Genomic DNA, 17500 nt, shown 5'->3' with positions numbered 1-17500 from the left:
TACAAAACTGTTACCCATATACCGTGCAATCATTATACCCTATCCCCTAGTATTCGTGTAATTATTGTCCCCCACCCCCTATTATCCACGCTTTGGCAATACTGAAATGTTCTTTCATCATGCCAATAAAGCTGATTTGATTTGATTGACAGACAGACACAGAGACAGACACACACAGACACACACAGACAGACACACACACAGACAGACAGACACACACAGAGACAGACAGACACAAGCACAGAGACACACTGAGACAGACAGACACAGAGACCGACAGACACAGACAGACAGAAAGACAGACACAGAGACAGACAGACAGACACAGAGACAGACAGACAGACACAGAGACACACACACACAGACACACACACACACACACACAGACACACACACCGACAGACAGACAGACACACACAGACATACAGACAGACAGACACAGAAAGACAGACAGATACAGACAGATACAAAGACAGACAGGCAAAGACAGAGACAGACAGACAGAGAGACGGAGACAGACAGATACAAAGACAGACAGACACAGAGACAGACAGATACAAAGACAGACAGGCACAGAGACAGACATACAGAGACAGACACAGACACAGAGACAGACAGACACACACAGACACAGAGACAGACAGACACACACACAGACAGACAGACACACACAGAGACAGACAGACACAAGCACAGAGACACACTGAGACAGACAGACACAGAGACCGACAGACACAGACAGACACAGAGACAGACAGACACAGAGACAGACAGACAGACACAGAGACAGACAGACACACACACCGACAGACAGACAGACAGATACAGACAGATACAAAGACAGACAGACACAGAGACAGGCAAAGACAGAGACAGACAGACAAAGAGACAGACAGACAGAGAGACGGAGACAGACAGATACAAAGACAGACAGACACAGAGACAGACATACAGAGACAGACAGATACAAAGACAGACAGGCACAGAGACAGACATACAGAGACAGACACAGACAGACAGACAGACACAGAGACAGACAGACACACAGACACACACAGACAGAGACAAGCACAGAGACACACTGAGACCGACCGACACAGAGACCGACCGACACAGAGACAGACCGACACAGAGACAGACCGACACAGAGACAGACCGACACAGAGACCGACAGACACAGAGACAGATCGACACAGAGACAGACCGACACAGAGACAGACCGACACAGAGACCGACAGACACAGAGACCGACAGACACAGAGACCGACAGACACAGAGACCGACAGACACAGAGACCGACAGACACAGAGACCGACAGACACAGAGACCGACAGACACAGAGACAGACAGACGCAGACAGACAGAAAGACAGACACAGAGACAGACAGACAGACACAGAGACAGACAGACAGACACAGAGACACACACACACACACACACACACACACACACACAGACACACACACCGACAGACAGACAGACACACACAGACAGACACACACAGACATACAGACAGACAGACACAGAAAGACAGACAGATACAAAGACAGACAGACACAGAGACAGGCAAAGACAGAGACAGACAGACAAAGAGACAGACAGACAGAGAGACGGAGACAGACAGATACAGACAGACAGATACAAAGACAGACAGACACAGAGACAGACAGATACAAAGACAGACAGGCACAGAGACAGACATACAGAGACAGACACAGAGACAGACAGACACACACAGACACAGAGACAGACAGACACACACACAGACAGACAGACACACACAGAGACACACTGAGACAGACAGACACAGACAGACAGAAAGACAGACACAGAGACAGACAGACAGACACAGAGACAGACAGACACACACAGACACACACACCGACAGACAGACAGACACAGACATAGAGACAGACAGACACAGAAAGACAGACAGATACAGACAGATACAAAGACAGACAGACACAGAGACAGGCAAAGACAGAGACAGACAGACAGAGAGACGGAGACAGACAGATACAAAGACAGACAGACACAGAGACAGACATACAGAGACAGACAGATACAAAGACAGACAGGCACAGAGACAGACATACAGAGACAGACATACAGAGACAGACACAGACAGACACAGAGACAGACAGACACACAGACACACACAGACAGAGACAGACAGACACAAGCACAGAGACACACTGAGACCGACCGACACAGAGACCGACCGACACAGAGACAGACCGACACAGAGACAGACCGACACAGAGACAGACCGACACAGAGACCGACAGACACAGAGACAGATCGACACAGAGACAGACCGACACAGAGACAGACCGACACAGAGACCGACAGACACAGAGACCGACAGACACAGAGACCGACAGACACAGAGACCGACAGACACAGAGACCGACAGACACAGAGACCGACAGAGACCGACAGACACAGAGACAGACAGACGCAGACAGACACAGACAGACTGACACAGAGAAAGACAGACACAGACAGACAGACACAGACAGACAGACAGACACAGAAACAGACAGACACACAGAGACAGACACACACAGAGACAGACAGACATAGATATAGCGAGAGACAGACACACACAGACCGACACACACAGAAAGACACACACAGACAGACACACACACACACACACCGACACACACAGACAGACAGACACACACAGAGACAGACAGATACAGACAGAGACAGACACACAGACAGACACACACACACAGACACAGACACACAAAGACACGGAGACAGACAGACAGATACAAAGACAGACAGATACAAAGACAGACAGAGACAGAGACAGACACACAGACACAGACAGACAGACACACACAGACACAGACACACAAAGACACGGAGACAGACAGAGACAGACAGACATACAGATACAAAGACAGACAGAGACAGACAGACACAGATAAAGACAGACACAGAGACAGACAGATACAGACAGACACAGAGACAGACAGACACAGACAGACAGACAGACAGACACACACAGACAGACACAGAGACAGACAGACAGACACAGACACAGAGACAGACAGACAGAGACAGAGACAGACAGACACAGAGACAGACAGTGACAGACACAGAGACAGACAGACAGACACACAGACAGACAGACAGACACAGAGACAGACAGACAGACAGAGACAGACAGACAGAGACAGACAGACAGACAGAGACAGACAGACAGACACAGAGACAGACAGACAGAGACAGACAGACAGACAGACACAGAGACAGACAGACACAGAGACAGACAGACAGACAGAGACAGACAGACGGACAGAGACAGACAGACAGACACAGAGACAGACAGACAGAGACAGACAGACACAGAGACAGACAGACAAAGAGACACAGACAAAGAGACAGACAGACAGAGACAGACAGACACAGAGACAGACAGACACAGAGACAGACAGAGACAGACAGACAGACACAGAGACAGACAGACACAGAGACAGACAGACACAGAGACAGACAGACAGACACAGAGACAGACAGACAGACAGACACAGAGACAGACACAGAGACAGACAGACACAGAGACAGACAGACAGACAGACACAGAGACAGACAGACACAGAGACAGACAGACAGACACAGAGACAGACAGACAGAGACAGACAGACAGACACAGAGACAGACAGACAGACACAGAGACAGACAGACAGACACAGAGACAGACAGACAGACACAGAGACAGAATAAGTGCCCAATGCCTAGAAATAGAAACAGGCAGGCACAGACAGAACTGGAAGCCCCGGGAGATGAGACTGTGCCAAAGATGTGAGCTAGGAGAGGTAGAAGATGAAACTCACTTCCTGTTGCGTTGCACACAATACTCTGAAGTGAGGAGTGCCCACCTAGAGAAACTCACTGCTGTTATCCAGAACTTTAATAATACAGAAGAGAACCAGAAAATAGCGATCCTCGTGGGAGAAGATGAAACAGCAGAACTGGCCGCACACTATATCAGCACCTGCCACAAGCTGAGAGACGTCCATTAACCCCTACACCCCTGTACAAAACTGTTACCCATATACCGTGCAATCATTATACCCTATCCCCTAGTATTCGTGTAATTATTGTCCCCCACCCCCTATTATCCACGCTTTGGCAATACTGAAATGTTCTTTCATCATGCCAATAAAGCTGATTTGATTTGATTTGATTGACAGACAGACACAGAGACAGACACAGACAGACACACACACAGACAGACAGACACACACAGAGACAGACAGACACAAGCACAGAGACACACTGAGACAGACAGACACAGAGACCGACAGACACAGACAGACAGAAAGACAGACAGACAGACACAGAGACAGACAGACACACAGACACACACAGACAGACACACAGACATAGAGACAGACAGATACAGAAAGACAGACAGATACAGACAGATACAAAGACAGACAGACACAGAGACAGACAGAGACAGACAGACAAAGAGACAGAGAGACGGAAACAGACACAGACAGACAGATACAAAGACAGACAGAGACAGACAGATACAGACAGATACAAAGACAGACAGGCACAGAGACAGACATACAGAGACAGACACAGAGACAGACAGACACACACAGACACACACACACACACACACAGACAGACAGACAGACAGAGACAGACAGACACAAGCACAGAGACACACTGAGACAGACAGACACAGAGACCGACCGACACAGAGACAGACCGACACAGAGACAGATCGACACAGAGACAGATCGACACAGAGACAGACCGACACAGAGACAGACCGACACAGAGACCGACGGACACAGAGACCGACAGACACAGAGACCGACAGACACAGAGACCGACAGACACACAGACCGACAGACACAGAGACAGACAGACACAGAGACAGACAGACACAGACAGACTGACACAGAGAAAGACAGACACAGACAGACAGACACAGAGACAGACAGACAGACACAGAGACAGACAGACACACAGAGACAGACACACACAGAGACAGACAGACATAGATATAGCGACAGACAGACACACACAGACCGACACACACAGAAAGACACACACAGACAGACACACACACACACACACACACACAGACACACAGACACACACACACACAGACACAGAGACAGACAGATACAGACAGAGACAGACACACAGACACAGACAGACAGACACAGACACGGAGACAGACAGACACAGACAGACAGATACAAAGACAGACAGATACAAAGACAGAGACAGACAGACAGAGACAGACACACAGACACAGACAGACACACACACACACACACACACACACACACCGACACACAGACACACACACACAGACAGACAGACAGACACAGAGACAGACACACAGACACAGACAGACACACACAGACACAGACACACAAAGACACGGAGACAGACAGAGACAGACAGACATACAGAGACAGACAGATACAAAGACAGACAGAGACAGACAGACACAGATAAAGACAGACACAGAGACAGACAGATACAGACAGATACAAAGACAGAGACAGACAGAGACAGACAGACACAGAGACAGACAGACAGAGACAGACAGATACAAAGACAGACAGACACAGAGACAGACAGACAGACACACACTGACACGGAGACAGACAGACAGAGACAGACAGACAGACAGATACAAAGACAGACAGACACAGAGACAGACAGATAAAGACAGACAGATACAAAGACAGACAGAGACAGACAGACAGACACAGAGACAGACAGACAGACACAGACAGACAGATAGACACACACAGACAGACAGACAGACACAGACAGACAGACAGACACAGAGACAGACATACAGAGACAGACAGATACAAAGACAGACAGACACAGAGACAGACATACAGAGACAGACAGACAGACACAGACAGACAGACACATACAGACAGACAGACAGACACAGACACACACAGATACTCACAGACACAGACACCCACAGACAGACACAGACACTCACAGACACAGACACACAAAGACAGAGACAGACAGACACAAGCACAGAGACACACTGAGACCGACAGACACAGAGACCGACCGACACAGAGACAGACCGACACAGAGACAGACCGACACAGAGACAGACCGACACAGAGACAGACAGACACAGAGACAGACCGACACAGAGACAGACCGACACAGAGACAGACCGACACAGAGACAGACCGACACAGAGACCGACAGACACAGAGACCGACAGACACAGAGACCGACAGACACAGAGACCGACAGACAGACTGACACAGAGAAAGACAGAAACAGAGACACAGACACACACAGAGACAGACAGACATAGAGATAGCGACAGACAGACACACACAGACCGACACAGACAGACAGACACAGACAGACAGACAGATACAAAGACAGACAGACACAGAGACAGACAGACACAGAGACAGACAGACAGACACAGAGACAGGCAGACACACACAGACACAGAGACAGACAGACACAGACAGACACAGAGACCGACACAGACAGACACAGACAGACACACACACACACACCGACACACACCGACAGACAGACACACACACACAGACACAGAGACAGACAGACACAAAGACAGACAGATACAGACAGATACAAAGACAGACAGACAGACACAGAGACAGACAGACTGACACAGAGAAAGACAGACACAGACAGACACAGAGACAGACAGACAGACACAGAGACAGACAGACAGACACAGAGACAGACAGACACACAGAGACAGACACAGACACACACAGAGACAGACAGACATAGATATAGCGACAGACAGACAGACACACACAGACAGACACACACAGACACACACAGACAGACACACACACACACACACCGACACACAGACAGACACAGAGACAGACAGACAGACACAGACACACAAAGACACGGAGACAGACAGACACAGACAGACAGACACAGATAGACACAGACACAGACAGACACACACACACAGACAGACAGACACACACAGACACAGAGACAGACAGACACAGACAGACACAGAGACCGACACACACAGACAGACACACACACACACAGACAGACAGACACACACAGACACAGAGACAGACAGGTACAAAGACAGAGACAGACAGACACACACAGACAGACAGACACAGAGACAGACAGATACAAAGACAGACAGACAGACACAGAGACAGACATACAGAGACAGACACAGACAGACAGACAGAGACAGACACACAGACACAGAGACAGACACAGACAGACACACACAGACAGACAGACACAGAGACAGACAGATAAAGACAGACACAGATACAGACAGATACAAAGACAGACAGAGACAGACAGACAGACACAGACAGACAGACAGACACACACAGACAGACACAGACAGACAGACACAGAGACAGACATACAGAGACAGACAGACACAGAGACAGACAGACAGACACACAGACACAGACACACACAGACAGACACAGACACTCACAGACACAGACACACAAAGACAGAGACAGACAGACACAAGCACAGAGACACACTGAGACAGACAGACACCGAGACAGACAGACACAGAGACCGACAGACACAGAGACCGACCGACACAGAGACAGACCGACACAGAGACAGACCGACACAGAGACAGACCGACACAGAGACAGACCGACACAGAGACAGATCGACACAGAGACAGACCGACACAGAGACAGACCGACACAGAGACCGACAGACACAGAGACCGACAGACACAGAGACCGACAGACACAGAGACCGACAGACACAGACAGACTGACACAGAGAAAGACAGAGACAGACACAGACAGACAGACACAGAGACAGACACAGACACACACAGAGACAGACAGACATAGAAATAGCGACAGACCCACAGACAGACAGACACACACACAGACAGACAGACAGAGACAGACAGAGACAGACACACAGACACAGACAGACACAGACACGGAGACAGACAGACAGACAGATACAAAGACAGACAGACAGACACAGAGACAGACAGACAGACAGACACAGAGACAGACAGAGACAGACAGACAGAGACCGACACAGACAGACACACACACACCGACACACACCGACAGACACACACACAGACACAGAGACAGACAGACACGGAGACAGACAGATACAGACAGACACAGAGACAGACAGATACAAAGACAGACAGACAGATACAAAGACAGACAGAGACAGACAGACACAGACACACAAAGACAGAGACAGACAGACACAAGCACAGAGACACACTGAGACAGACAGACACCGAGACAGACAGACACAGAGACCGACCGACACAGAGACAGACCGACACAGAGACAGACCGACACAGAGACAGACCGACACAGAGACAGACCGACACAGAGACAGACCGACACAGAGACAGATCGACACAGAGACAGACCGACACAGAGACAGACCGACACAGAGACAGACCGACACAGAGACCGACAGACACAGAGACCGACAGACACAGACACCGACAGACACAGAGACCGACAGACACAGACACAGACAGACTGACACAGAGAAAGACAGACACAGACAGACAGAGACAGACACAGACACACACAGAGACAGACAGACATAGAAATAGCGTCAGACCCACACACAGACAGACAGACACACACACACACACAGACACACACACACACAGAGACAGACACACACAGACACACAGACAGACAGACAGATACAAAGACAGACAGACACAGAGACAGACAGACAGACAGACACAGAGACAGACAGACACAGACAGACACAGAGACCGACACAGACAGACACACACACACCGACACACACCGACAGTCACACACACAGACACAGAGACAGACAGACACGGAGACAGACAGACACAGAGACAGACAGATTCAGACAGATACAAAGACAGACAGACAGATACAAAGACAGACAGAGACAGACAGACACAGAGACAGACACACAGACACAGACAGACACAGAGACAGACAGACACCCACAGACAGACACACACAGACACACAGACAGACACACACAGACACAGAGACAGACACAGAGACAGACAGATACAAAGACAGACAGACACAGACAGATAGACAGACACACACAGACAGACAGACACACACACAGACAGATAGACAGACAAGGAGACAGACATACAGAGACAGACAGACAGACACAGACACACAGACACACACACTCACAGACACAGACACTCACAGACACAGACACCCACAGACAGACACAGACAGTCACAGACACACAGACACAGACAGACACAGAAAGTCAGACACACACAGACAGACACACAGAGACACACACAGACACACAGACACAGACAGACAGACACACACAGACAGACACACACACACAGACACAGACACACAGACAGACAGACACATACAGACACAGACAGACACAGACAGACACACACACAGACACAGACAAAGACACACACAGACACAGACACACACAGACACACAGAAACAGACACACACACACAGACAGACAGACACACACAGACACTCACACACACACACACACACACACACACACACACAGACACAGACACACACACACACAGACAGACAGACAGACAGACACACACAGACACACACACACACAGACACACACACACAGACACACACAGACACAGACAGACAGACACAGAGACAGACAGACGCAGACAGACAAACACAGACAGACAGACACAGACAGACAGACACAGAGACAGACAGACGCAGACAGACAGACACAGACAGACTGACACAGAGAAAGACAGACACAGACAGACAGACAGACACAGAGACAGACAGACACACAGAGACAGACACAGACACACACAGAGACAGACAGACATAGATATAGCGACAGACAGACATACACAGACCGACACACACAGAAAGACAGACACACACAGACAGACACACACACACCGACACACACACACCGACACACAGACACACACAGACAGACAGACAGACACACACAGACACAGAGACAGACAGATACAGACAGACAGACACAGAGACAGACAGAGACAGACACACAGACACACACAGACACGGAGACAGACAGACAGACACAGAGACAGACAGAGACAGAGACAGATACAAAGACAGACATACAGAGACAGACAGATACAAAGACAGACAGAGACAGACAGACACAGAGACAGACAGACAGACACAGACACAGACAGACAGAGACACACACACACAGACACAGACAGACAGACACACACACACAGACACAGAGACAGACAGACACACACAGACAGACACACACACACACACCGACAGACAGACAGACACACACAGACACAGAGACAGACAGATAAAGACAGACACAGAGACAGACAGATACAAAGACAGACAGACACAGAGACAGACAGACAGACACAGAGACAGACACAGACAGACAGACAGACAGAGACAGACAGATACAGACAGACACAGAGACAGACAGATACAAAGACAGACAGACAGACACAGAGACAGACATACAGAGACAGACACAGACAGACACAGAGACAGACAGATAAAGACAGACACAGAGACAGACAGATACAAAGACAGACAGAGACAGACAGACAGACACAGAGACAGACAGACACACACAGACAGACAGACACAGACAGACAGACACACACAGACAGACAGACACAGAGACAGACAGACAGACACAGACAGACACACACACAGACAGACACAGACACAGACACACACAGATACTCACAGACACAGACACCCACAGACAGACACAGACACTCACAGACACAGACACACAAAGACAGACAGACAGACACAAGCACAGAGACACACTGAGACAGACAGACACAGACAGACACCGAGACAGACAGACACAGAGACCGACAGACACAGAGACCGACCGACACAGAGACCGACCGACACAGAGACAGACCGACACAGAGACAGACCGACACAGAGACAGACCGACACAGAGACAGACCGACACAGAGACAGACCGACACAGAGACAGATCGACACAGAGACAGACCGACACAGAGACAGACCGACACAGAGACCGACAGACACAGAGACCGACAGACACAGAGACCGACAGACACAGAGACCGACAGACACAGAGACCGACAGACAGACACAGACAGACTGAGACAGAGACAGACAGACAGACACAGAGACAGACAGACACACAGAGACAGACACAGACACACACAGAGACAGACAGACATAGAGATAGCGACAGACAGACACACACAGACCGACATACACAGACAGACACACACAGACAGACAGACAGACAGATACAAAGACAGACAGACACAGAGACAGACAGACAGACAGACACACACAGACACAGACACACACAGATACTCACAGACACCCACAGACACTCACAGACACAGACACACAAAGACAGAGACAGACAGACACAAGCACAGAGACACACTGAGACAGACAGACACAGACAGACAGACACAGAGACCGACAGACACAGAGACCGACACAGAGACCGACCGACACAGAGACAGACCGACACAGAGACAGACCGACACAGAGACAGACCGACACAGAGACAGATCGACACAGAGACAGACCGACACAGAGACAGACCGACACAGAGACCGACAGACACAGAGACCGACAGACACAGAGACCGACAGACACAGAGACCGACAGACACAGAGACCGACAGACACAGAGACAGACAGACACAGACAGACTGACACAGAGAAAGACAGACACAGAGACAGACACAGAGACAGACAGTCAGACACAGAGACAGACAGACACACAGAGACAGACACACACAGAGACAGACAGACATAGAGATAGCGACAGACAGACACACACAGACAGACAGACACAGACACACACACACACACAGACACACACACAGACACACACACACAGACAGACAGACACACACAGACACAGAGACAGACAGATACAGACAGACACAGACAGACAGACACACGCAGACACAGACACGGAGACAGACAGACACAGACAGACAGACAGATACAAAGACAGACAGACACAGAGACAGACAGAAACAGACACAGACAGACACAGAGACAGACAGACAGACACAGAGACAGACAGACATAGACAGACACAGAGACCGACACAGACAGACACACACAGACACAGACAGACACACACACACACACACACACACCGACAGACACAGAGACAGACAGACAGACACGGAGACAGACAGACACAGAGACAGACAGATACAAAGACAGACAGACAGATACAAAGACAGACAGACACAGACAGACAGACACAGACAGACACAGAGACAGGCAGACACCCACAGATAGACACACACAGACACACACACAGACAGACACAGACACAGAGACAGACAGATAAAGACAGACACAGAGACAGACAGATACAAAGACAGACAGACACAGACAGACACAGACAGACAGACACAGACAGACACACAGACAGATAGACAGACACACACAGACAGACAGACACACACAGACAGATAGACAGACACGGAGACAGACATACAGAGACAGACAGATACAAAGACAGACAGACACAGAGACAGACAGAGACAGACACAGACAGACAGACACAGACAGACAGACACATACAGACAGACACAGACAGACAGACACACACAGACACACACAGACACAGACACACACAGACACTCACAGACACAGACACACACAGACACCCACAGACAGACACAGACACACAGAAACAGACACTCACAGACAGACACACACAGACACAGACAGACACACACACACACAGACAGACAGACACAGACAGACACACACAGTCAGACACACACACACACAGACAGACACACACAGACACACAGAGACACAGACAGACAGACACATACACACACAGACAGACACAGACAGACAGACACACAGACACACAGACACACAGACAAAGACACACACAGACACAGACACACACAGACACTCACAGACAGACACAGACACTCACAGACACACAGACACAGACACTCACAGACAGACACACACACACACACACACACACACACAGACAGACACACACACACAGACACACACACACACACACACACAGACAGACAGACAGACACAGACAGACACACAGACAGACAGACACAGACACACACACACACACAGACACAGACAGACAGACACACACAGACAGACAGACACAGACACACACAGACACACACAGACAGACACAGACAGACAAACACAGACAGACAGACACACACAGACACAGAGACAGACAGACAGACACAGAGACAGACACAGACAGACAGACACAGAGACAGACAGACACACAGAGACAGACACAGACACACACAGAGACAGACAGACATAGATATAGCGACAGACAGACACACACAGAAAGACACACACAGACAGACACACAGACAGACACAGACACACACACACAGACACACACACACACACACACACACCGACACACAGACACACACACACAGACAGACAGATACAGACAGACAGACACAGAGACAGACAGAGACAGACACACAGACACAGACAGACACACACAGACACAGACACACAAAGACACGGAGACAGACAGACAGACACAGAGACAGACAGAGACAGAGACAGATACAAAGACAGACATACAGAGACAGACAGATACAAAGACAGACAGAGACACAGAGACACAGAGACAGACAGACACAGACAGACAGACAGAGACACACACACAGACACAGACAGACACAGAGACAGACAGACACACACAGAGACAGACAGACACAGACAGACACAGAGACCGACACACACAGACAGACACACACACACACCGACAGACAGACAGACACAGAGACAGACAGATAAAGACAGACACAGAGACAGACAGATACAAAGACAGACAGAGACAGACAGAGACAGACAGACAGACACAGAGACAGACACACACAGACAGACAGACAGAAACAGAGACAGACAGATACAGACAGACACAGAGACAGACAGATACAAAGACAGACAGACAGACACAGAGACAGACAGAGACAGACAGACAGACACAGAGACAGACACAGAGACAGATAGACAGACACAGACAGACAGACAGACACAGAGACAGACATACAGAGACAGACAGATACAAAGACAGACAGACACAGAGACAGACATACAGAGACAGACAGACAGACACAGACAGACAGACACATACAGACAGACACAGACAGACAGACACACACACAGACAGACACAGACACACACAGATACTCACAGACACCCACAGACAGACACAGACACTCACAGACACAGACACACAAAGACAGACAGACAGACACAAGCACAGAGACACACTGAGACAGACAGACACAGACAGACACCGAGACAGACAGACACAGAGACCGACAGACACAGAGACCGACCGACACAGAGACAGACCGACACAGAGACAGACCGACACAGAGACAGACCGACACAGAGACAGATCGACACAGAGACAGACCGACACAGAGACAGACCGACACAGAGACCGACAGACACAGAGACCGACAGACACAGAGACCGACAGACACAGAGACCGACAGACACAGAGACCGACAGACAGACACAGACAGACTGAGACAGACACAGAGACAGACAGACAGACACAGAGACAGACAGACACACAGAGACAGACACAGACACACACAGAGACAGACAGACATAGAGATAGCGACAGACAGACACACACAGACAGACAGACACACACAGACAGACAGACAGACACAGAGACAGACATACAGAGACAGACAGATACAAAGACAGACAGACACAGAGACAGACAGAGACAGACAGACACAGACAGACAGACAGAGACAGACAGACACATACAGAGAGACACAGACAGACAGACACAGACAGACAGACACACACAGACAGACAGACACACACAGACACACACAGACACAGACACAGACACACACAGACACAGACACAGACACACACAGATACTCACAGACACAGACACACACAGACACCCACAGACAGACACAGACACAGACACACAAAGACAGAGACAGACAGACACAAGCACAGAGACACACTGAGACAGACAGACACCGAGACAGACAGACACAGAGACCGACAGACACAGAGACCGACCGACACAGAGACAGACCGACACAGAGACAGACCGACACAGAGACAGACCGACACAGAGACAGACCGACACAGAGACAGATCGACACAGAGACAGATCGACACAGAGACAGACCGACACAGAGACAGACCGACACAGAGACAGACCGACACAGAGACCGACAGACACAGAGACCGACAGACACAGAGACCGACAGACACAGAGACCGACAGACACAGAGACCGACAGACACAGAGACCGACAGACAGACACAGACAGACTGACACAGAGAAAGACAGAGACAGACACAGAGACAGACACAGAGACAGACAGTCAGACACAGAGACAGACAGACACACAGAGACAGACACAGACACAGACACACACAGAGACACACAGACACACACACACACACACACACAGACAGACAGACACACACAGACACAGAGACAGACAGAGACAGACACAGAGACAGACAGAGACAGACACACAGACACAGACAGACAGACACACACAGAGACAGACACACACAGACACGGAGACAGACAGACACAGACAGACAGACAGATACAGACAGATACAAAGACAGACAGACACAGAGACAGACAGACAGAAACAGAGACAGACAGACACAGACACAGAGACAGACAGACAGACACACACAGACACAGAGACAGACAGACACAGACAGACACAGAGACCGACACAGACAGACACACACACACACCGACACACACCGACAGACAGACAGACACACACAGACACAGAGACAGACAGATAAAGACAGACACAGAGACAGACAGATACAAAGACAGACAGACACAGAGACAGACAGACAGACAGACACAGAGACAGACAGACACAGAGACAGACAGACTGACACAGAGAAAGACAGAGACAGACAGATAGACACACAGAGACACACACAGAGACAGACAGACATAGATATAGCGACAGACAGACACACACAGACCGACACAGACACACACAGAGACAGACAGACATAGAGATAGCGACAGACAGACACACACAGACAGACAGACACACACAGACAGACAGACAGACACAGAGACAGACATACAGAGACAGACAGATACAAAGACAGACAGACACAGAGACAGACAGAGACAGACAGACACAGACAGACAGACACAGACAGACAGACACATACAGAGAGACACAGACAGACAGACACAGACAGACACACACAGACAGACAGACACACACAGACACACACAGACACAGACACACACAGACACAGACACAGACACACACAGATACTCACAGACACAGACACACACAGACACCCACAGACAGACACAGACACAGACACACAAAGACAGAGACAGACAGACACAAGCACAGAGACACACTGAGACAGACAGACACCGAGACAGACAGACACAGAGACCGACAGACACAGAGACCGACCGACACAGAGACCGACCGACACAGAGACAGACCGACACAGAGACAGACCGACACAGAGACAGATCGACACAGAGACAGATCGACACAGAGACAGACCGACACAGAGACAGACCGACACAGAGACAGACCGACACAGAGACCGACAGACACAGAGACCGACAGACACAGAGACCGACAGACACAGAGACCGACAGACACAGAGACCGACAGACACAGAGACCGACAGACAGACACAGACAGACTGACACAGAGAAAGACAGAGACAGACACAGAGACAGACACAGAGACAGACAGTCAGACACAGAGACAGACAGACACACAGAGACAGACACAGACACAGACACACACAGAGACACACAGACACACACACACACACACACACAGACAGACAGACACACACAGACACAGAGACAGACAGAGACAGACACAGAGACAGACAGAGACAGACACACAGACACAGACAGACAGACACACACAGAGACAGACACACACAGACACGGAGACAGACAGACAGACAGATACAGACAGATACAAAGACAGACAGACACAGAGACAGACAGACAGAAACAGAGACAGACAGACACAGACACAGAGACAGACAGACAGACACACACAGACACAGAGACAGACAGACACAGAGACCGACACAGACAGACACAGACAGACACACACACACACCGACACACACCGACAGACAGACAGACACACACAGACACAGAGACAGACAGATAAAGACAGACACAGAGACAGACAGATACAAAGACAGACAGACACAGAGACAGACAGACAGACAGACACAGAGACAGACAGACAGACTGACACAGAGAAAGACAGACACAGAGACAGACAGACAGACACACAGAGACACACACAGAGACAGACAGACATAGATATAGCGACAGACAGACACACACAGACCGACACAGACACACACACACAGACACACACACCGACACACAGACAGACAGACA

The 17500-nt window shown here is 49.5% G+C and overlaps 1 protein-coding gene across 1 annotated transcript in view; it reads left to right on the top strand.

The window, feature by feature from the left end:
* LOC142488319 (uncharacterized) overlaps positions 1-17500 on the top strand; it is a 96242-nt gene that overhangs the window by 27105 nt on the left and 51637 nt on the right. The gene's annotated exons all lie outside the window — the stretch shown is intronic.

The sequence above is a fragment of the Ascaphus truei genome, chromosome 2 (genome assembly GCF_040206685.1).
Source record: "Ascaphus truei isolate aAscTru1 chromosome 2, aAscTru1.hap1, whole genome shotgun sequence".
Taxonomy (NCBI): Eukaryota; Metazoa; Chordata; class Amphibia; order Anura; family Ascaphidae; genus Ascaphus; species Ascaphus truei.
Note: the sequence above shows the minus strand (reverse complement) of the source record. Positions and strands in the feature narration are given on the sequence as shown.